This window comes from Cnephaeus nilssonii (assembly GCF_951640355.1).
Source record: "Cnephaeus nilssonii genome assembly, chromosome: 1".
Classification (NCBI taxonomy): Eukaryota; Metazoa; Chordata; class Mammalia; order Chiroptera; family Vespertilionidae; genus Cnephaeus; species Cnephaeus nilssonii.
In genome coordinates, this window is record NC_137072.1 from 101,187,153 (window position 1) to 101,210,400 (window position 23,248).

Here is a 23,248-nt window from a genome sequence, read left to right on the forward strand (position 1 = left end):
AGTATTCATTTTTATGTCACAACTAACTATAATAAGCAATGGGAAAGAACATGCCTGGCCCCAAATCTCCTCTCCTATAGATTCTCCTCTACATGCTGATTACATGGGAGTGCTAGAAAAGAAAAGGAGGTTTCCTATTGCGAGCATTGTGCCCTTTAGGAGCAGAATGTCCTAGTGATTTCTTTTGATCATTTTAACTTGAATCTCAGAATATAGCAGCAATCCAGCAAGACCATGAAGTCAGCACTGATAGTATTTTATCATTTTTCTTCCTAAGCTGGCCATATCATTAAAAATGCTTTAATAATTCTGGGGCTGATTCTGAGATGATTTATTATGGAATCCTATAATTAATTGTCTTGATATATACACAGTATAATAATACAAATTACTGAATATGGTAAATTTTACAAAACTGCAAAATGATAAATTTCAGCAAGTAGTGAAATAAATGAATGCTCAACAACTTCAAAGAAAAGTTAAATTCACTCAATATAGAAGTTTCTTCACTGTTTCCTTTCAATAGCTATTTACAAACAGGAATTATTAATTTTAGGATATTGTGCACTTCTATTATTTTCAATGTAGAATCTCACTTGCTAATCTGAATTCTTTTTATTTGAATATCATACTCTGAATTTTAGCAATAACACTGATGCTTTTAAGTCCTCATTGGTAAAATTACCTTCTATGAACTTATAATTAGTAAACTAGTATATAAAATACTGATATTGGTAACATTTAATATAAAGACTAACACAAAAAGGATAAAAATACAACATGAATCAGACAAAATAAAGTATTATGTACTCAGAATCATTTGTGTGATAAAACAAAACTTTATTTCTTTATTTTTCTCTTTTCAATAGCTTTCTCTTTTTGCCAATAACAGCATTAATAAAACTTATTAGTGAATGTTTATTGCCTGATTTCACTATAAGTCAGAAATCCAATGTTAGATAAACAAGACATGAGGAATTAGTTAGGGAGCAAAACATAAACTCATAATCTTCAGTTTTCACATGTTGACATACAATTCAAGTGATATATTTGTCTCAAGTTATGATCTAAAAAATAATAAGAAATTGTTATCCTGATCCTAAAAAAAAAACAAGTCAGATAAGCTATACATTCATAATTGCTGTTGTTTTCTTTTTTGGCATGTATTCTTTTTTGTGGACTTAGGATGCAGCTGAATTGTGTGTGTGTGTGTGAAATCTAAAATGACATGATATATAGTAACATCAGAACATATGAAATACTTTGGGATAAAACTTACAATATATATGCAAAATGTGTATGTTTAAAATTATAAAATAGTGAGGTGAGAAAAGAAGAAAAACTAAATAAATTGGTGAGATATACCTTGTTCATGGCCACAAAAATCAATATTTTTAAAGATTCTTTCTAATTCTCTCTTACAATATTTTCAATTATCTCCAAATTGACCTATAGATTCAATCAAATTCTAACAACCTTTTTGTAGCAATTGCCAAAATCATTCTAAAATTTATATCACAAAACAAAAAATAAACTAGCCAACAAATAATTTTGAAAATGAGACATAAATTTGGAGTACTCAAAGTACCAGGTTTTAAGACTTTCTATAAAAAGTACAATATTCAAGATATAGTAAAATATGCTAAAACAGAGATCAATAAATAGAATAGAGAGTTAAAAAAAGAACCACATTTTTATGGCTATTTAATGGGGAGTGTTTTCAACATATAGGTGATACTTTCAGGCATCAATATGAAAAATAAGCTGAAGCATCCTTTACATCATACCACATACAAGAAAAGATAATAGCCCTAGCTGCTTTGGCTCAATGGATAGATCATTGGCCAATGGACTAAAGGGACCTAGGTTTGAGTCTGGTCAAGGGCACATGCCTAGGTTGTGGGCTTGATCTGCAGTAGGGGGAATGCAGGAGGCAGCCAATTAATGATTCTCATTGATGTTTCTATCTCTCTTTCCCCTTCCCTTCCTCTCTGAAATCAATAAAAAATATACATATTTAAAACAAAATAAATAGATAATGGACCTAAAACCATCAAAATTCTCAAAGAAAACATGGGGAGCAAACTGCTTTGAACTTGAGTTAGGCAAATGTTTCTTAGAATAAAAAAAGCACTAATAATGTAATAAAAATCATTAAATGAACTTAAGTCAAAATTAAAATCTGTTGTTCAAAAGACACTATCAAGAGAAATCAAGGGCAAGACACAGACTACAAGAATTTTTTTTCAAAATATATATCTAATTTAAAAAATTATATCCTAAATATATAACATTTGAGAAATAATAATGGAAAATTATTTTAAATGGACAAGAGATTTGAGCAGACACTTCATTAAAGATATATAGAGAGCAAATTATCTTATAAACAAACTAGAGGCTCAGTGCATGGATTTGTGCACCAGTGGGGTCCCTCAGCCTGGCCTGCACCCTCTTGCAATCCGGGACCCCTCAGGGGATGTTGAACTGCCAGTTTTGGTCCAGTCCCTGCAGGTCAGGCTGAGGGACCCCACCAGTGCATGAATCCATGCACCGGGCCTCTAGTATGCATATAAGATTTTTGCTTAATCTCTTCCCATCCTTCCCACTCACTCCTTCCTCCTGAGATACATCAGCCTGTTCCATGTTCCCATGCCTGTACATTGAGCATCTGCCCCCTGGTGGTCAGTGCACGTCATAGCTACTGGTCAAACAGTCGAACAGTTGCTTAGGCTTTTATATATATAGACGCTTGACATGATTAGCAATTAGAAAATACAAATTAATTTTCACATTAATGAATGAATATCCACACATAAACAATACAATTCACAACAATGTATTGCATGAAATACACAATTAATATGTGGATTAATTTCTCATTAACCCATAATGATATACCATTACATGTGGACTAGAATGGCAAAGAATGAAACAAAAATAGCACTGGCATTGACACCGCTATATGCTGGCAAGGATGCAGAGCTACTTGCATTTTTTTTTGATATTTCATATGAAAATATAAGATGTAACAACCACTTGGAAAACAATTGATATTTCCTTATAAAATCCAACATATATGATTACCCAACCACTCAATAAACCTCCCCCTAGCTATAATTTAGGAGAAAGGAAAACTCGTGCTCTCCCAAAGACTTGAACATAAATGTGTATAACAACTTTATTCATATTTACCACAAAAATCCAAATCGATCTAAACATGTACTATGAATGAAACCTCAAGAAACTGTCGTACATTTATAACTGTTAACAAATGCAAAAACATGGAAAAGTCTCAAAAGCTCTATTCTAAGTGAAAAAAGCCAGACATAACTTCCTGCACAAATGCAAAAACATGGAAAAGTCTCAAAAGCTTTATACTAAATTAAAATAAAGCCAGACACAACTTCCTGCACACTTGTGAGGACCATGCTAGGGTCCCCAGATGGTCAAGGACAATGGGAGTACAGAGGCCTTGTTATCAATACACCAGAATGGCCAAAGGCCACTCTGGGCATGAGCCTAATCAGAAAGTCCACGGGCTCTGAGTCTGGAAATCCTAATCTGGCCAAGATACCATGAGTGGCTGCAAGAACACCTAGAACACTGTGTCCTTCAGTACCTATTGGCATGAAGCCATCTTTGTCTAAATAGTATAAAAGTAGGACATTCACCAGTCTAGTCAGCTAAGGATGGAGTGCGTGAAGAAATATGCTAGAGAGAGCAGCTGGGCAGGAGAGACAAGAGAAGCTGCTACGATGTGAGGCAGTGAGTCTAGGAGGCAGTGTGTGGCTACTCAGATAATAACTGTGGGTACAGAGACTGATGCTGCTTTATGGGAAAGATATGTCTGACTGTCTGCCTGTATGGAATTTGCTGTGAAGACTGTTCTTGTCTGATGGCTATATGGCCACTGGCTTCAGCAATAAAGACTCATCTATAATAATAAAAGCATAATATGATAATTAGACTGGACAGCCGAACAACTTCCGGATATCATTCCAGAGGAAGCCGTGGCTCTGGGGGCCGAAGAAGAGGCAGTTAGGGATGATTAGGTAGGCAGGCGAGCAGTTAGGGGCAATCAGGCAGGCAGGCAAGTGGTTAGGGGTGATCAGGCAGGCAGAGTGGTTAGGGGTGATCAAGCAGGCAGGCAGTGTGGTTAGGGGCAATCAGGCAAGGCAGGCAAGTGGTTAGGGGCAATTAGGCAGGCAGTTGAGCAGTTAGGGGTAATCACACAGGCAGGCAGAGTGGCTAGGGGCAATCAGGCAGTCAGGCAGGCAAGTGGTTATGAGCCAGCAGTCCTGGATTACAAGAGGATGCAGGCCGGGCTGAGGAACCCCCGAACCCCCGTGCATGAATTTCATGCACTGGGCCTCTAGTTCTTATATATTCACAACCTCTCATGGCTTCGTTGTCTAAGACCCAGGGGGTCCAGCCCCAGGCAGAGGCGCTTGGACCCAACACCTATTATTAGTGAGCAGAGGATAAAGGAGGAACTTGGATAAGTTCTCAACAGTTAGTACAGTGGACAGAATTCAAGCAGGAACCAGCCCTGGTGTAGTCAAATGGGAGAATTTAGAAGAATACATGGACTCAGAGACAGCCATACCAGCAGAGCTGTGTGGTGCTCTTGCTGTTGGCTCCGACAGCACTATATGGTTCAATTTACTGGACATTCTAGAAAAAGGCAAAACTATAGGTGCAGAAATTAGAAAAAAAAATCTATAAAATACCCTCATATACTTGGAAATGTTAAATGTTCTATGAAATGAAGAAGTGGAGGATGGCACATCAACAAAAGATATAAACTATCTGCCTTACAAGAAAAAAAAAACAAAACTAATTATTTCCTCAGTTTTAAAAGAAATAGCTTATATTTAATCATATAAATAAATTATTGCAGACATAATTTAAGAAAAGAATTGAATTTAGCTTTTACCTTTGTTGAGAACCGCCCAAATAAAGTAACATATATTTTAAGGATTAGATGGTTATAACTTTGCATGACCATTATTCAGTCTACTACAGGCATATTGTACATAGCAGTGACAACTGAAACTATAGTAATGGAAGAAATTACAAAGAGAAAGTTCATAAATAAAGGGAAAAATGGGCAAAATCAGTATCCCAGTGGTCCCTAAACTACATGGGTAAGCAGAAGATAAACAAATAGTAGACATTAAGCACGCAAGGAGAGATGAAAGAAAAAAAGGACAGAAAAAGAAGTTTGCAAAATGGATCCCAAGGGAGTACAAAGAATACAGGGAGGAAAAATAAAGAAAAGCATGGCTTGAATAAGCTAAGAACTTAATATCAAAATACAAAAAGGCTTAATATTTGTCAATCTTTATTAAATATTTGCACATACTAATTGTAATCCTAAATCAATTCCATAGTCATCTAACCTAATATTCAGTTTGTACAGATTGGCCACTAGAATCCTGTGACTATCATCTCTGAAGTGTGAGGCAATGTTAAAGTCAATTTTTTTAATTTATGAAGTATTTCACAGTTGTGAGGCATTATAATTAACAGCATCAAGGGGATTCTTCCTCAAACTAATCATCTTTACTAAGTAGATGCTAAACTCAATTGTTTGTTTGTTTTTTAACATGCACATTTAAGTTTATTATTGTTATTTAATGCTAGATTTTATAAAACACAAGCGACATTTTAAAGAATTCTATATCACCGAAATTTAAACAGTAGAAATAGCAATAGCTTTGCAAGTATAAAGTATATACATCAAAATAAAATAATTGGAGATTTTTTTCAATATGGAAACTATACAAATGAAATAAATGGCAAAAGGCCCTAATAGCACTACTTTGTTATTGTGTAGTATCTGTTACATTAGGACCGAAACAAAGATTCTCAATATTCAGACTTGTTTTACTGTGTTTCATATTTACCTTTATTCTGAGTCAAGCTACTTGAGCAAAAGGTCTGATTCAAGAAGGCATTTAGGTTTATAGCCAACAATTTTTCCACCCTCAGTTACCATCTTCAAAAGAATTGACATCGCAATGCTGATGTGATCTGCTGGTTCCCTTTTTAACCATGTGCAAAAACTTATGATAAACCCTCTGAAAAGTCAAACAGGTACCAAAAGATGGAACAATTATGCACAACTCAGTAAAATAGAAAGTTAAGTTTTCCCCATCTAAAGATTAATCAGTGAAATAAAACATGAACCATAGCTGACTTGGTTTCAGGAAGAACACATTTGTGAATTCCATTATTGTTCTTGTCCCAACCCCAGTCATGGACAAGATTTTGTTGGCCACCTTACTCTTTACTTTGTGGATTGTAATAGTGAAGAAACACAGACAAATTTGCTCAGAATTGGTAATGAACTATAGTCCCAGACTCTTCTCACTTTTCAGGTACAACCAAATCTTTGTCTGCCTAGATCAGCAGATCAAATGAACAGGAAAGTTCTAGCTGTGGCAGGAATGTCACTGTCGCTGTGTTCTGTCTGATCACCCCGCGGACTTCATCTTGTCTAGCTTCCTGAGATTTTTCTCTGGGTGTACTGCCATCTTTGGCGGCCTTGTCATACTCAATATCAAACTGCCATCATCTTTCGAGGACCTCACCATGTTCAGTATGCGAGATGACTACAACCAGTTTCCGAACTGAGCACTTGAATAAGCAATCTTTTAGTTGTTCCACCACATTACTTGGGTATTTTAAGAGCTCAGGATCAGTAGGTACAAGAAAGGTGAGTCCATATTTCTGCACTTGAGCAAAAGTTTCAGATGGATAAATGTCACACTGATATAAAATAAGAAGAACTCAGGCACGATTTTGGCACTCCCAAGCAGGGTGATGCCCTGCTCCTTGGAGAACTGCCTTGCCAGGACCAGGCCCACAGCTGCAACCACATCCACCGCACACAGCAACTGCACATGGCCACCACAGGGCTAACCTCAGCTGTTTTTAAATGGCTGAGGGAGCAAATGTGTAATATGTCAGCATGTAGATATAAGTAAATATGGAAATGATATAACCTCTTAAATTATTATTAAAAGACTATACTGTTTAAATCTTGGTTAATTGTGGCAAAGACATGTAACTACATTTAGTGAAGGCTCTCTAAAGATTGGTAATATTCCAGCCTTTATTCCTAACTCCTTCTCAAGATGCTCGATTATTTTACATATCTGGTTTCATTTCCTGTATGCCACCACTTGTAGAAATGTGCTTACCCAGTGTATACAGCAGTATGCATTTGTACATGACTCTGTCCTAAACTTCACTCTTGCATTTTGCAAAGTGACCTTCCTGCCCTGATATTTTGAAGTTTGATTCTAAAATAAAGTGAAAATTTACTTGAAATAGCCCAGCCAGCATGGCTTAATGGTTGAGCATCAACCTATGAACCAGGAGGTCACGGCTCAATTCCTGTGTGCAGGAGGCAGCCGATCAATGATTCTCTCTCTCTCTCTCTCTCTCTCTCTCTCTCTCTTCCTCTCTGAAATCAATAAAAATACATATTTTTAAAAATCTACTTGAAATAATCAGTTGATAATTTTTTAAGACTTCTATCATGTCTAATCTTAGTTTTCAACTTTTCAAATTGTGGAATCCAATTCTCTTTGGTATATTCTTATGGGGGCTCCAAAGCAGAGGCTCAGACTGGACACAACAAACATATTTGCTGGAAAGATGAATCATTTGGGAGCTACATGAAAATATAAGCCAACTCGGAGTTACTCAAGTGAGAAGAGACTGATACATACAGCACCAATGAAAAGATTAGGTTGTATGAAGGTTAGAAAGCCCCTGAAAGTTTCTGTCAATTACCTTATTTGCCTTCAATATCACAGTGGATGATTCACAGGAAGAGGTCCTGTAAAACCTTGGCAAAACCCAACATTTAATATCTCCATAGAATCACTGATCGGCTGCCACCTGCATGCTCCCTACTGGGGATCAAGCCCACAGCTCTGGCATGTGCCCTTGACTGGAATCAAACATGGACCCTTTAGTCCTCAGGTCGATGCTCTAACCACTGAGCAAAACCAGCTAAGACTGTTTTAATTTATCTTAATCAAATTATAAACAAATACAACTATGACATACAAGACAAAAAATTGCACTTTTAAAAGTTCTATAGTATTTTATATTATACATATTTTATATATGTATCCTTTTATTATTGGTTATTCTGTATATTTGCCATTTCTATTTGTAAAACTATTATTAAAAATAGTGTGTAATATTTAAAATTTTAAAAAAATAAACTAATTTTAAAGTATCATTGTATTAAACATTCCACAATAAGTTACTTAATTAAAAAAAAGAATGATCTAGCTGTTAAAAGTCATAAGATGTGGATCAATAATTTCTAAAGGTTCCAGACCAAATTATTTTTAAATTAAGCATAGCTTGATTATTTTCAGATGAGAACACCAAACTTATGATACTAATGAAATGGGAAATATAAAAAATATTAAATCACATATGAATGTGAGCCCTTTGCTTTGTAATTCTGAGCATAACTCTCTCCCTTCTCTTTTCAAAACCATTGCTAGTTTTTACTAGTGAACTGAATAGAAGAAATATGAACTCTGCATTTCTTAAGCACCATATATATATTAATATATAGATATATATGAATAATCTCCTTCCTCCAACTTACTGTTAGCCAGATATAAACTTGATATAAATTGCAATTATTTGGCTCACTTTTATATCCTCGGTTGAACCCAACTGATACATGATACTTTATCTTTTTTTAAATCCTCTATTAAATATTAAAATACATATTTAAGAAACTCATAGTCAGAAATACAAATATGGACTTTTGAAGCTTCTGGAAACAATATCAGTTTACAGGAAATACAGGAGATAGAACTTGGTAAAACAATTGTATGATATATTCAGCAAAATCCACAATTTTGAAACTCTGAAAGGCAGATCACCCAGTTTAGTGAACAAATAAATAGTAAAATAAAATGTGGAACAACGTAGTTGTAGACATTGAAAGATATATCAACCACATGTAATAAGTGGATCTTGTTTGACTCTCGATTTCAGCAAGACATCTATGAATTCTGTATGAGATAACTGGGGACATTTAAATAATTACTAGACATATGAAGATAATAAGGATTCATTGTTTACTTTCACTTAGGTATCATAACAGTTTTATAGCTATGTTTTTAAAAAGCCAATATATTTTAGAGATATAGTAAAATGTTAAAATAAAACTATATGATGTGTGGAATGTTTCAAATTAATACAAAGGGGGTGGATTACCTCTCTATTTTTTATTATACATCAATAAAATAGGAATAATAGTACTCATGCCACATAATTGTTATTAAGATTAAAGTAGCTCATGTTTGTAGGGCACTTACCATATTATGAAGCAATAAATGTTAACTACAGTTTATATTTACACAATGTTATTCATAGGCATTGGTGAGTAAGTTTGGGAAGCTAAAAAGGCATTTGTTTTTTTTTTTTTTCATGGAAAAGTGGTTTATGAACTCAAGCACGAATTAAGTTGGAAGACATAGCCTATTTACAACTTTGGAATTGCTAGAATCATAGTAACTGAAAATGAGTAGTTTCGATTTTCCCACGTCAATTGAAACCCTGATGGATTGAGGCTTCTATGATTATCCAAAGGCAAAAATAAATAAGTCCCTTGCAGGATAATTATTTTAAACTTACGCTCTCTCTGACATGCAGAATCAACAGGGTCTATGAATAATCCACAATGGAAGGATTAATGCTGTGATAGGTATTGATAAAATATTGATAAAATGTGCATTGATATAACTTTGTATATGAGCACCAAGAAAAAATAAGTATTATTTATGAGCCTTTTGATGAGATATCATTGAAAAGGTAACATCTGGGTTGAGCTTTGAAAGATGAATATTCATAGAGAATGATCCAGGTAGATATGGAAACACAAGCAAAGACATCAATCCTTAAATTACATGATTCGTTTCTAACATGGCAAGTGGATTGTTGCTCCTAGGGCTGGGGAAGCATGAGGAAAAATTAGAGAAGATAAAAAGGAATATATGTCCTGGGCAGATTATAAAGGGCTTTGTGTGTCTGGTGAGTTATAATGACTTTAGAGGAATCTTTGAAGGATTTTAAGCATAAGAATATCATAATCATATGCATACCTCCTCACTCTTATGCATAGTGGCTCACATCCTAGGTGTTATGATATTTGTGGCATTACACTGCAATTGTATATTCACATTTAATGATTGAATAAGTTTGTTTTTTTATGTGTAAAATAGCAATTTAAAATGTCGTTTCTTTTCCCTCTTATTAAATAAGCACCTTTTGATGGCCATCTATACAAATAGTTATATAAATGCAAGATTTCCATTAAACTCTTATTTAGAGCTGTGATAGATAATTTTCAACCCTTATGTAATTTCTAAACAGAATTTATTCCTGAAAATATCTCTAAACATCTTCTCTTGACTTCCTTATGATCATCTAATCCTTTTCTCCCACCGAACTTGTTATGCTTTCTCATGCTGCTTCTTTGTCATCTTTATCTGCTACCACCTTTAAATGATGGTGTTATTTCCTATAGGATACAATATCTGATGCTCTTCTGTTTCCTGTCTAGAATTTTTGTGTGAGCTTCCTAATCACAGTCCATGCATTTTATAAGCATCCAAACATAAGCCAGTGACTCTACATCCTATCTTCTATCGAAACTATATTCCAATGTTCACAATCATCACAATGTTCAAGTATAGTTTCCCCAAATTAATTGCTACGTTTCCCCTAAAATTTGCAATTTCATCTTGACTTCTCCATTTTGGTAAACAATACCCCTGTTTGTATAGTCACTCAAGCAAGAGGCTGAGAAGTGCACATCCTTCACTTCTGGCCTCCAGTACTTCTCATGTCTAATGCCTACTGGATCACAATTTTACATATACCACATATTGGTCTCTTTTCTATATTTACCCAGTCTCCATTCCAGACCCATATATTTTCCTATCTGGATATAATAGCTTCTCAACTGATCACTCTGAATTCATTTGTATCCTTATCCAAAATGCTCACTGAGGCTAAGTGTTGTTGTTTTTTTAACTGCACATCTGCCAATTGCCTCTGTTACAATCCTTTCTTAGCTTCCAAACACTTTCATAATAAAACAATATTTCCATTCAAGTTCCCCAATGGCCTTCAAGACAATTGAGTTAAGTAGGACACATTTGTCCTTCGGTAATGTACCCAGCCTTTCCATATCCTCGTGCCTTTGTTCACACTATTCTATTGCCTAGCAAATTATTTTTGATCTCCTCTTTGAAAACGCCTACTTTTATGTGCCCTTCCTGGAGCATGTGCTCACGTCTCTCCAGTGATGTAGGTTATCTCTATGTTTTCCTTCTCCGTCCTCCTATAAATGCTATCCTAATACCATGACTCATAATTATTGACTTCCTTCTGCTTTCTCGCACAAGACTAGAGGTAAAAATCTTCTTTATTCACTTTTAAATACTCTTCATCTTAAAAAGTGCTTGATTTAAAATTAATCTGTGTCATATATGTAAAACTAAAATCATAACTATATGGTTAGTAAAAGAGATATTTCTATTGTTAATATTATTCAACCATGGTTCAGCATTCTTATATGGTGTTTATAACATCAAACAATATGTTGTAGCGTTTAGATTCAAATTCTTGTATTCTATATCTTAGCCTGGTAAACCTGCCATTATCATCATGCTTTTTCTCTGAAAATTTGTGGAATGGTTTCTGTTTTATTTATTTATTTTTGTATGCATCATCATTTACACTAATGGTTGCCTTTTTTAATTTATTTTATTCTTAGTTGAAATAACAAGGCCAAGGTATCTAAAAATCTAATGTTTTTCTTTAGATTGCAGAGTTTAGTCACTTGTATATACTCTAAAACTACAAATGAGTTTGGATATCAAACAACACTGCTTTTGAAAATTGAAGGATAATGTTTTATTCAAAATGTGAAGTCAATCTTAGCTACCAAATTTGAAATATTCTGTTAAATATATCTTCTCATTTTATAAAAAAAAAAAATCAATCTCATTCAGGCCTCCTACTAAGCTAAAAGATTGGTGAGGTGGGTGCTAAGCAAAACAGTAGATCAGTCTGAAAATTAAGGATAGGTGAAAAAAAACCTTCAGATCTGATGACTGCCTTATTGAGCAATGATTAGAAACAAGAGATTCCAGCACATACTAAGACTTCCGGTCCATGGTACGATCTAAAGAACCACAAAACCATGCCTAAACAGCACTCAATTTTTCCCTGAAAAGCAATCCTAGGGGCCATGAACTTGCTCCAGCAGGAAGTTCCCTGTTAGTGCAATGCAATGCCATTGGAGACTTTGCTTCACAAGGCTTATTTCTAGAGGAGCCAAACAGAGTAAGGGCAGAGCCAGAAGTCATGAAGAATCATGAGCAGAGTGCCCAGAGAATAGTAGCTGCAGTTCTTTATCAACATTAGAAGACTCACATTCCAGGCCCAGCAGGATTCCAGAATTGCTATCGATCAGTATACTCTTGGGTGTTTCTCATTTTTCCTCTTTTTAAATTAAAGTTTAAAGTCATTATCTCTTAATTGCATGGTTGGGCAGTGGGTGGAGCGATAAAGATAATTTGTCTTTTTAGTCTATATAATGCTAAACCACAAGGAGCAATATGCAATTGATCCCTATAACGCCGTAGATTTTGAACTGACTGCAAAGACTTGATGGATCTTTCTTTTTTTTTTCTTCTGTGCCAACTACTATTTTTTGATATCTTGCAAACTCTTATGCCTTCTTTTCCTTGTCTCTCTGCCATAAACACACACTTGGAAATTATACTGCTGAGCCTCCCTTTCCAGTGAGATCTGGTTTAGATCCTATCTATACTAATAAAAGGGTAATATGCTAATTAGACCGGGAGACCATCTAGGAGACCTTCTGGATGTTCTTCTGGACAAAGCCATGGTGGTGGGGGCGAGCAGGCCAGCAGGGGGGGTGGGAAGTTGGGGGCAATCAGGCCGGCAATGGGGGACAGTTGGAGGTGAGCAGGCCAGCATGCAGAGTGGTTAGGGGTGATCAGGCAGGCAGGCAGGTGAATGGTTAGGAGCCAGCAGTCCCATTTGCAAGGGGGATGTCGACTGCTGGTTTAGACTTGATCCCTGTGGGATAGGACTTAAACTGGCAGTTGGACATCCCCTGAGGGGTTCCAGATTGGAGAGGGTTCAGGCTGGGTTGAGGAACACACACACCCATGCACAAATTTTGTGCTCTGGGCCACTAGTGAATAATAAAAAACACTTCTGTGAGAGAGAAATATGTGTGAGGAAAGAGCAGACGGGACTTTTGAGCAGTTTTTGAGTTAGCATATACAAATTACTGGTGCTACGAAAGAGGTTCCTCCAAATTTAGAAACTTTTTGCTTTTGCCAACGTGAGCCGCCATTTTCCCTGGCATTTGCTCTCCCAGCTCTGCAAGTACATTTTCCCCAGCATATATTGCCCTGTATGAAATACTTTTCTTTTATAAATTCTGGAGAGGTTTCAATTTTCTGATCATCCATAATTGCTAAATACCTTGGGTAAAAAGGGTCTATTACATGTGTACAAGATTGTGGGACACAAACATTTATGTCATGAAAGGTGGGTTCAGCAAACTATTGCTAATTGTTCACCAAACCTTTTCCCTTTTGCTCTTAACCACAGAGCTAATCTACATTTCCCAGCCATTGTGCAGTTGATGCAGGTGTAAGATTGCTTCTGGTCCATGTAGTACATTGGACAAATGCTGAAGATTCATGGGAGAACATAAGATCCCAGAGGATGGTAGAGCTAGTAAGTGGATGAAGCCTAAGTCCTTGGGTGACAACTTGAAGGACAGCCATTCTGTCAGGAACCTCTGTGTTAAATTCTTCATGAGTATAATAAAATTTTATGTCAGTCCAATTATTTTTTGTTGTTTTTATAATAGTTGGTCTATTATGATATTATGGAGTTAGGGTCATAATAGAAAATATGATGCACGGTTGCTGTCATTACTATAAAACTTTTTTTTAAAATCTTAATCTAAGGATATGCTTTTATTGATTTTATTTTTATTTATTTTTATTTTTTGTTAATCCTTGACCAAGGATACTTTTCCATTGATTTTTAGGAAAAGTGGAAGAGAAAGGGAAAGACAGAGAGAAACATCGATGTGAGAGAAGCACATTGATTGGTTGCCTCCTGCAGGAGCCCTGACCAGGGCCCCAGCCAGGGGGTGGAACCTGCAACCAAGGTTAAGTGCCCTTGACTAGAATGGAACCCGTGATCCTTTGGTCCAGAGGCACATGCTCTATCCACTGAGCCAAACTGGCAGGGCTGTTTTTATTGATTTCAGAGAGAGATGAGAGGAGAGAGAACAAGAGAGAAACATCAATGTGAGAGAAAAACATTGATAGGTTGCCTCCCGTTCAAGCCATGACTGGGAATCAAATCCACAACCTGTTGGTGAATGGGACAATCCTCCAATCAACTGAGCCACCCAACCAGGGTTTGCTGCCATTAGTATACAATGCTTCTTCCCTTAATTGTGCAAATTTCAATGGGTAATGGTTCAATGATTGGCAAATAAAGTCATGCCATAGATTTGAAAGTGGGGGAGGAACCTTATCTGGTTTGGCTCAGTGGATAGAGCATCCACCTGTGGACTGAAGGGTCCTGGGTTTGATTCTCCTCAAGGGCACATTCCTCAGACCAATCTATGTGTCTCTCTCACATCGATGATGTGCCTCTATCTCTGTCTCTCCTCCTCCCTTCCATTTGCTCTAAAAAATCAATGGAAAAATATCTTTGGGTGAGGATTTACAACAACAACAACAAAAAGTAAGGGAGGGGGAGTAAAGAAGTAGCAATGACTTGAAGATACTGAGCCTTTTTCTGTAACCATCAAAACTGTAAAATGAACAGATTCAGAGACAGAAATTTCTATAAACTGCAGATTCCTGTGCCTCAAAACATTTTTACTCCCTGCTTCCTAACAAAATTTGCAGCTCTTTCCTCTTCATTCTCTCTGCTCAAATTCAGGCTGCCTTGTGTTCTTTTGTCAGACCATGAGGAAAGAACAGTGCAGTGGAAAGAATGAGAGATTTGACTCCAGCGGATCTTTGGGTCTGGGTCTGAACACTACTCTATGAACTATGAGTTTTATTGCCATCAGCAAATTCTTATTAGAAAGGGTGGCTAGCTCCCGTTTTCTGCCATGGGAAATAGGGCTAAAAGTGAGAGAGTGTTTTTGAAAGGTGTAAGTTTGAATGAGTTAATGTGTGTTTAAAACGATTGAATCACATAACTATCTCAGCGAATGATATTTTGTTCTCTTCGTTACTGATCTGCTTCGATTGTTCTTTCTTTAGATGTCACACAGGTTAGCACTTAGACATATATTACCTTACATTATTACTTCTCATTTCAACAATGTCAGTGTCATGTATTAGATATATAACTCAGATATGCCATTTAATGACAGGGTCTTCAAATATAAAATAAGAATAATGATTTTTACCTTGTGGAATTATTGTAAAAATTAGAGCTAACTAAGTAGTAGAAAATTAAAAAAATATATATTCTGAATTTTATTATTAATTAAAACCTTTGAGGGGAGATGACCACAGAATAAAGAACTTAATAAAGGATTGAGTGGATGGAAAGTGACTGAATCTGAACTAACCTGCTTTGCTAAGCCTTTTGCTCATTTTTATATTTCTGTGTTCACAAATTTTGACATTTATCTTACTTCAAGCCATACTTTACAAACTATGAAAAGAGATTAGTTAATTTCCTAACCCAGCATTTTCCGAATGTGCTGCCTAAAATGACAGTTCTGCAAGATGGTTTATGAAAAAGAATTAGCCTATGGTCAATTAAGTTTAGTACACTCGATAAGATATTTTACTCTTGGAGATTGATGATGCACAGGAAGATATGAGGAGCTTTATGAACCCTAGTAATTCAGAGACATTTGTACCTGTTTCTCAAACATTTCTGACAAATGAAAGTTTTCCACCCTCACCTTCACCATCTTCCTCTGCACCCCACCATCCCAATCACAAAGCACTTATTAGCAAATGTTCAGAACTAATAGAATATGGAGATGTAGCCCTAAACCCCAGTCTGAGCACAGGAGAGAATTCTGAGGGGTTACGTTTTCTTCGTAATGTCTCAATTTTCTGAAAGACCTGCTCATGTGCCTATGCTGTGCTCACTAGGTATGAACAACTATGTATAACTTTCTGGCAAGATAGAGTACCCTTACTTGTCTTTCATACCAAGGATGATGAGGACAAGACAATGGGCTAGTAAATGCCTCTATCTAAGGTCAACTGACAGACCTCAGCTATAACTATATATACATGGACCCATAAACTATTCTTCAATATTTTATTTCAATCTCAAAGTTTGATGTTTGGAATGGACATCTCACTGAACAGTTGCACTGTTTTCCTCTGTGTCCTACTATAGCACTATTTTCTCTTTGGGGAAAGGGAGCTATTGTAAAACTAATCTCTATCCACCTGATGCTGTTGTAATAACCTGGTTATTATTTAATAGAAAAGGAGTAAAAGGGGAGATCAAATAATATAGGCATGCCATTTATACAGCTTTGCAAAAAAATCTTCATTTAACACTCCGATTCTGTTCCCTGCTGATTGATGGGGGGAAGAGACTAGACAAAGGCAGTTTAGACGCATGCCCAGAAGGTCTGACTGACATGGGAAAGTGCTTGGTCATCAATCACATCTGGAAACAGGTAATTGGACAGGCTGAGCACAATTTTTATTTTTATTATTTTAAACATTATTTATTTATTTATTTATTTATTTATTTGTTTGTTTACTTATGTATTTATTTTAGAGAGGGGAAAGGAGTGAGAGAAACATTGATCGTTTGCCTCCGGAACGTGCCTTGACCAGGGAAACAACCCACAACCTGAGTATGTGCCCTAACTGGGAATTAAATCCACCACTTTTTGGTGTATGGGACAATGCTTCAACCTACTGAACCATACCAGCCAGGGCTACAATGATTTTTTTTGGGGGGGGGGTGGTTGATATTGTTGTTTTTTAATTTTCCTATGACTACTGCATACCTACCACATATTCCTTGTTGAGACTTTACTATGAATTTAGAAATAGAAGTTGTGACTCATACAGCTGTAAATTGCCAGGTCTAATGTTTGCAGAAACAGTATCATCTTGACTGAAACAAAGCTCACACCTTGGAATATGGTGCTTTCTTGTAGAGTCACAGTGTCTGTAGTCTGTAGGCAGATGGGAAGCAAAGGGTTACAGGCTAGGGAAGTCTGTTGATAAATAAAAAATGTCAGCTAAGGGAAGACTAAGTCTGAAGCATCAAAAAATCTGTCCCACTACATTTTCAGTTCAGAATGAGAAGTAGAGAAAGTAAGTGATATGGCCAAATACGGATACACTTTTGGGGGTTTTCTTTTTCACTTTTGTCTTCCCTTTGGATAGCATTACTTGTTGAACTGGTAGATTCTTGTCTGATCCCACATGAAATTCAAAGAGAAAAGAATCCTTAGAGAAAAATCAGTGTTCACAAAGTGTGCAAAAAATGTTTGTTGAGTGAATAAATAGATTCTGGAATTGAAGAAAAATCAAAGTAATAACCTAAATTCTACATTTAACCAAAAACTAATTTTACTAAAACATGAAACTACTGTAATTTTCCATGAAAGACTATGGGAGAAGTTTCAAATGAAAGAAAACCTGGATATAGCCATTGAAAAAGCATTAAATTTGTATCTGAAGTATATTGTTATCCCATTTTCAACTTTGGAAATTACTCTCAATTTACTTTTCATGAGGACATGATGATGGTGAAGCATTAACCTAAGCCCAGGAAAACATGGTTGGAATGTGATGAAATTATTTCACTTTCTTAGAAGAATGCAATGAAAGAGGCTTCAAGTTGGAGTTTCTTGTAACCCCCTAATTTTATAAGATATTGCTGAAGTATATAACACATGTATATTGTAGGCAAAATAATCCCTCAATAACTGAGTTGAAATGTAAAGAAAGGGTTGGAAAAGAGCTGAGAACACCCAAATTTTTCATTTCAGACCAGCTAAAATAGAAACTAATCTATTCGATCCCCTGAGGGGTCAATCCTGTAGAAACTATCCCTGGCCTTCTGTACATTTCAGGGCCCACGAGGTGACAGATCTTGTCTCTGCTGCAGAGTAAGCTTTTCGGCTGCAAATTTCGGTGGCCTGCAGAACACATTCAGCCTCATTAAATATATCCAGTTCAGCTTGTTCCACTGGAGTAAGGCAGAAAGAGAGGAAGAGGAGCTGTGCCACAATGGAAAAAAATAGTGGAGATGGATCAACAGATGACTCAAAACAAATTTCCTTTTAAAGTAAAAGTCTATTTGACCAGTTATTATACTTTTGCCAAATAAGCTCTCTGCTTTCTTTTTTATTTATTTATTTATTTTATTTTTTAAATATATTTTATTGATTTTTTTTACAGAGAGGAAGGGAGAGGGATAGAGAGCTAGAAACATCGATGAGAGAGAAACATTGACCAGCTGCCTCCTGCACAACCCCTACCCGGGGATGTGCCCGCAACCAAGGTACATGCCCTTCACCGGAATCGAACCTGGGACCTTTCAGTCCGCAGGCTGATGCTCTATCCACTGAGCCAAACCGTTTTCGGCTCTGCTTTCTTTTTTTTTCTTTTTTTTTTTTTTTTAAATATATTTTATTGATTTATTACAGAGAGGAAGAGAGAGGGATAGAGAGTTAGAAATATCGATGAGAGAGAAACATCGACCAGCTGCCTCTTGCACACCCCCTACTGGGGATGTGCCCGCAACCAAGGTACATGCCCTTGACCGGAATCGAACCTGGGACCTTTCAGTCCGCAGGCCGACGCTCTATCCATTGAGCCAAACCGGTTTCGGCTCTGCTTTCTTTTTTAAAAGGAACTGGACATGTGGGAGAAGACAAAGCATAATGACTTTCTTAGGAAGGCCCTCATGAAATGCTTTGAGGCCAATGATTTAAATCAATGGAAATTCCATGCAGCTTTTGGAATGATCCAGCCACGGATAGCTTGCTCACTGCATTTTTAAAAAATATATATATATTATTGATTTTTTACAGAGAGGAAGGGAGAGGGATAGAGAGTTAGAAACATCAGATCAGCTGCCTCCTGCACACCCCATACTGGGGATGTGCCCGCAACCAAGGTACATGCCCTTCACCTGAATCAAACCTGGGACCCTTGAGTCCGCAGGCCAACGCTCTATCCACTGAGCCAAACCAGTCAGGGCGCTCACTGCATTTTTGTGATGAACTGGGAAAACAACGTTTATTTTGTATATCAAATCTTGAAACTGATAATAAAATATAATTCCAAATGTTTACTTAGGGAAGATTCTTATTAGAATAACTGATTAAAAAAAAATTTCCACATTTCAGTTATGCTTCATAATGGTCTTTTGAATATCAGTTATCACTTAGAACAGCATTAGTTCTTAGTAATAACAAGTTGGGATTCATGTACTTTGAATGTAGAATTTAACATATATATTTGAAGAGTTGTTCCCCTCCCACCCAGGAATTGACCTGAGCTTGTTTTCTTCAATTTTGCTCATGTTGTCAAATGATATAGCTGCAAAACCACTGTGATTCATTGAATTATGGGAAGTTCTCTGTTGTGGAATTGGGCTCTGTGATAATCTCTAAGTCAATTCCTGACTCCCTGTACATTATAAAAATGGCCAAACTTAAAAAGGAGAAATGTTTTATCCCCATATATTCTCCTTAATTTATCAACAGTAGTATCGATTATTCTATTGTACTTACAAATCATAGCTATGCTTACTGATTGCTGTGATCAAATTTATTATCTGTTATATACCTGTCACAACACATCATTTCATTGAATGCTCACAGCATTCCAATGCTAGTATTACTTGCATTATTTATTGGTAACAGAACAATTATAGGATAACAGGTATCATTCAGTAATAGCAATATGTCTTGCTTTGGACAAATAAATAGGATCGTAAAAATCACACATCATTTCTATACCAGTCAATTCTGGCTAAGAATGAAAAGAAACAGTGCCACCATTTTGACTCGCACTGAGCCAGATAGACCTTGTGTCCTCAATCTGGGTCCCAGAGTGACAACATGGATCAGTGTGCTGCGTGTCCTGAATTGAATATATTTTGTGAGGGGACAAATAACATTTGTAGTCATAAGCATGGTGCATCATGTATAATTTTCTGTTATAGCATAACCTAAACTACCCTGCCTGTTGCAGTACCCATTAATAATCCTATAGTTTGACATGCCAGATCCTTTATCATATGATTTATGCAAATATTTCCTATTTTACTTCTAGCATGCATTCCCGTTTTTTCTACTTTCTATAACATTTAAAATCCATAATGTTTTCATACACTCCCATGCCTTTATCCATGTCTTTTTAAATATATTTTTATTGAGTTCAGAAAGGAAAGGAGAGGGAGAGATAGAAACATCAATGTTGAGAGAGAATCATTGATTGGTTGGTTACCTCCTGCATGACCACAACTGGGGATTAAGCCTGCAACCCAGGCATGTGCCCTGACCGGGAATTGAAACATGACTGCCTGGTTCATAGATCTCCACTCAACCACTGAGCAATCCCAGCTAGGCTTATCCATGTTTTAATACCTGTTTTTAATAACCATATTGCACAAGCTATTTTCCTCTGTTAATTCTTTCCTAAAGCATATAGCTCAAACCATCATCAATCCTCTGGTCTCAAAATGGCTCACATATGCCCCAAATACTTTGTTAAAAGGATAGTGTTGTGATATGTTTGGCATATTTATATCTTTATGAGATACAGTGAATGTTGTTGAGATAGTGCTTATTTAGTTCACCTTTGCACAACCACAGCCTGGGATGGTGTGGTATATTATGTAGCTATTCAATAAAACTTACTGAACATGTAAATGACTAGTAAATAATAGATTTTGAGGTTAAACCAATTCTTATTAGTAAGCAACACTCAAATATATAATAATGCTGTAATAGGTATGTCTACTTACTACAGAAAACATTCTAAGATTTTAAATTGCCTATTTCCACTTTTATGAAAACAACAAAGAGTAAGTCAACAGCTTTCCTTTAAAAACTTTCAAAGCAGAAGAAATGAGCTGACATGCCACCATTTCATCTTTTTCGGGCAAGGGCCATTCATCCACAAATGCAAAAATATTTTCAATAGTTAAGAATTTTATCACTGAACACGAGGAGTCTTTATTAGTATTTATCTTTACTATACTGTCACAAAATCTCAAAGGCCTATGACAGCTTGTAGTTAATAAACTAGAAACTTCTCTGTGTTCTAGAATTCTGTCTTTCCCATCTTACCTGCATAATTTTCTTCCTGGTGTTACAGTACAAATCTGTACAGTAGTCTGCATTTAATCTCCATATCTCATATTCCAAATTCATCTCCTTGGAAATAATTCAACATCCTATAATTTTACCCTCCATTGAACTAGAATAATTTCTACATTTAGATTATTCTGAGCCATCAACAGAACTTTGTTTTCCACTAGCATTTAATCCTGCTATAATCCACTGCCAAATGCATTAAATAACTGCATCTTACACCTCTCAAAAGCAAGGACAAACTGGCAAGGAATAGCAAGTGTTTAGAAATACCTTTTTGAACCACTGAAAAAAGAGCATGCCATTATCATCGATCCATCATATGTACATTCTACTTTATGTGAAATCAAAGTCAGTTGCTCAGATAATAACCTTTGAATACTACACAATGCTCATAGCAGCCTCTCATGAAAGAAATGCTAGACAGGGATACTTAATCTTCAAAATAGATATTTCCTCCTCAATATGTGATGCTCAGAATTCAGATGAGTCAGGATCCAATAGATAGCTGTATTTTTCCTATAACTTGAGATATAAAGTATGTAACTCCCAAAGAGAGCCACCATTAATTTTTAAAGAGTTTTTTTTAGAGTAGTTGTATATTCACAGCAAAATTGAGAGAATGTACAGAGGCTTCTCATATACTCTCCCCTTTCACCCATATGCATAATCTACCCATTATCAGCTCTCCCCACCAGAGTGGTCCATTTGTCACAACTGGTGAACCTACATTGACACATTATCATCTAAAGTCCATAGTTTACATTGGGGATTGCTTGATATACATTTTATTACTTTGGGCAAATGTATAATGATACATATCCATCATTATAGTATACTAGAGGCCCAGTGCACGCAATTAGTGCATGGGTAGGGTCCCTAGTGGCTGCCAGTTGCCAGCTGGGGCCTCCCTTCCTCTGCTGCTGGCTGCAGCCTTTTGCGCCACCCCCAGGTGGTCAGCCCATGTCATAGTGAGCGATTGAACTCTTGAACTCTTGGTCAGTCACTTTGCATATTAGGCATATATATATATATATATATATATATATATATATATATATATACACACACACACGCATACACACTAAGGGCCCAGTGCACAAATTCATGCACCTTGAAAGGAATTATGGGCTGTGAGGCTGCAGTGGGCACAGGGGAGGGTCTTAGCCAATCCTCCGAGCCCCTGCCCAGCCCCTCCCACCGCAGCCCCTGGTCCTCTGTCTGCCGGCAGCCCTGCTCCCATCACCACTCCCACGCACTGGTGGCACCAGCCCCACTCACACCTGCTGATGGCATGGAGGAATAGGGGCCAGCGCCAGCAATGGGTGCAAGCGGGGCAGACTCTGTCAGCGGGTGCAAGCGATGGCTGCTGCCCTGATTGCCCCTCAGGAGCAGGGGGAGGTGGAGAAGCCCTCAGGGGCAAGCACCCTGTGGGACCACAGCGTGTGGAAGCAAAAGATTTTCAGTAACCACCAGAGGCTCACCCCGATGACAGTGACTGGCACCCTACCTTGGTCTTGCGCCCCCGATCACCTGATCCACCATCCCGCTGCGGTTGATGCCCGCCATGTTTTACCTTCTGCCGCCTGCTGCTGCTGCCCACTATGTTCCGCGCATGTCCCCTGGTGGTCAGCACACATCACAGCGACTGGTTGTTCAGCCATTCAGTCTATTTGCATATTAGGGTTTTATATATATAGACTAGAGGCTCAATGCATGAAATTTGTGCAAGGGGCTCAGCCCTTGCAGCCCAGGCTGCCTCAGCCCTCACAGCCTGGCTTCGTCTGC

At 37.0% G+C, this 23,248-nt stretch overlaps 1 pseudogene across 1 annotated transcript; it reads right to left on the reverse strand.

The window, feature by feature from the left end:
- Window positions 1-6,167: 6,167 nt before the first annotated feature.
- Window positions 6,168-21,520, reverse strand: LOC307095518 (mitotic spindle assembly checkpoint protein MAD2A-like; annotated as a pseudogene). The gene is made up of 2 exons: window positions 21,437-21,520; window positions 6,168-6,902 (listed from the first exon to the last, which is right to left on the reverse strand). The product of its transcript is annotated as a mitotic spindle assembly checkpoint protein MAD2A-like (transcript).
- Between the last annotated feature and the right edge of the window lie 1,728 nt (window positions 21,521-23,248).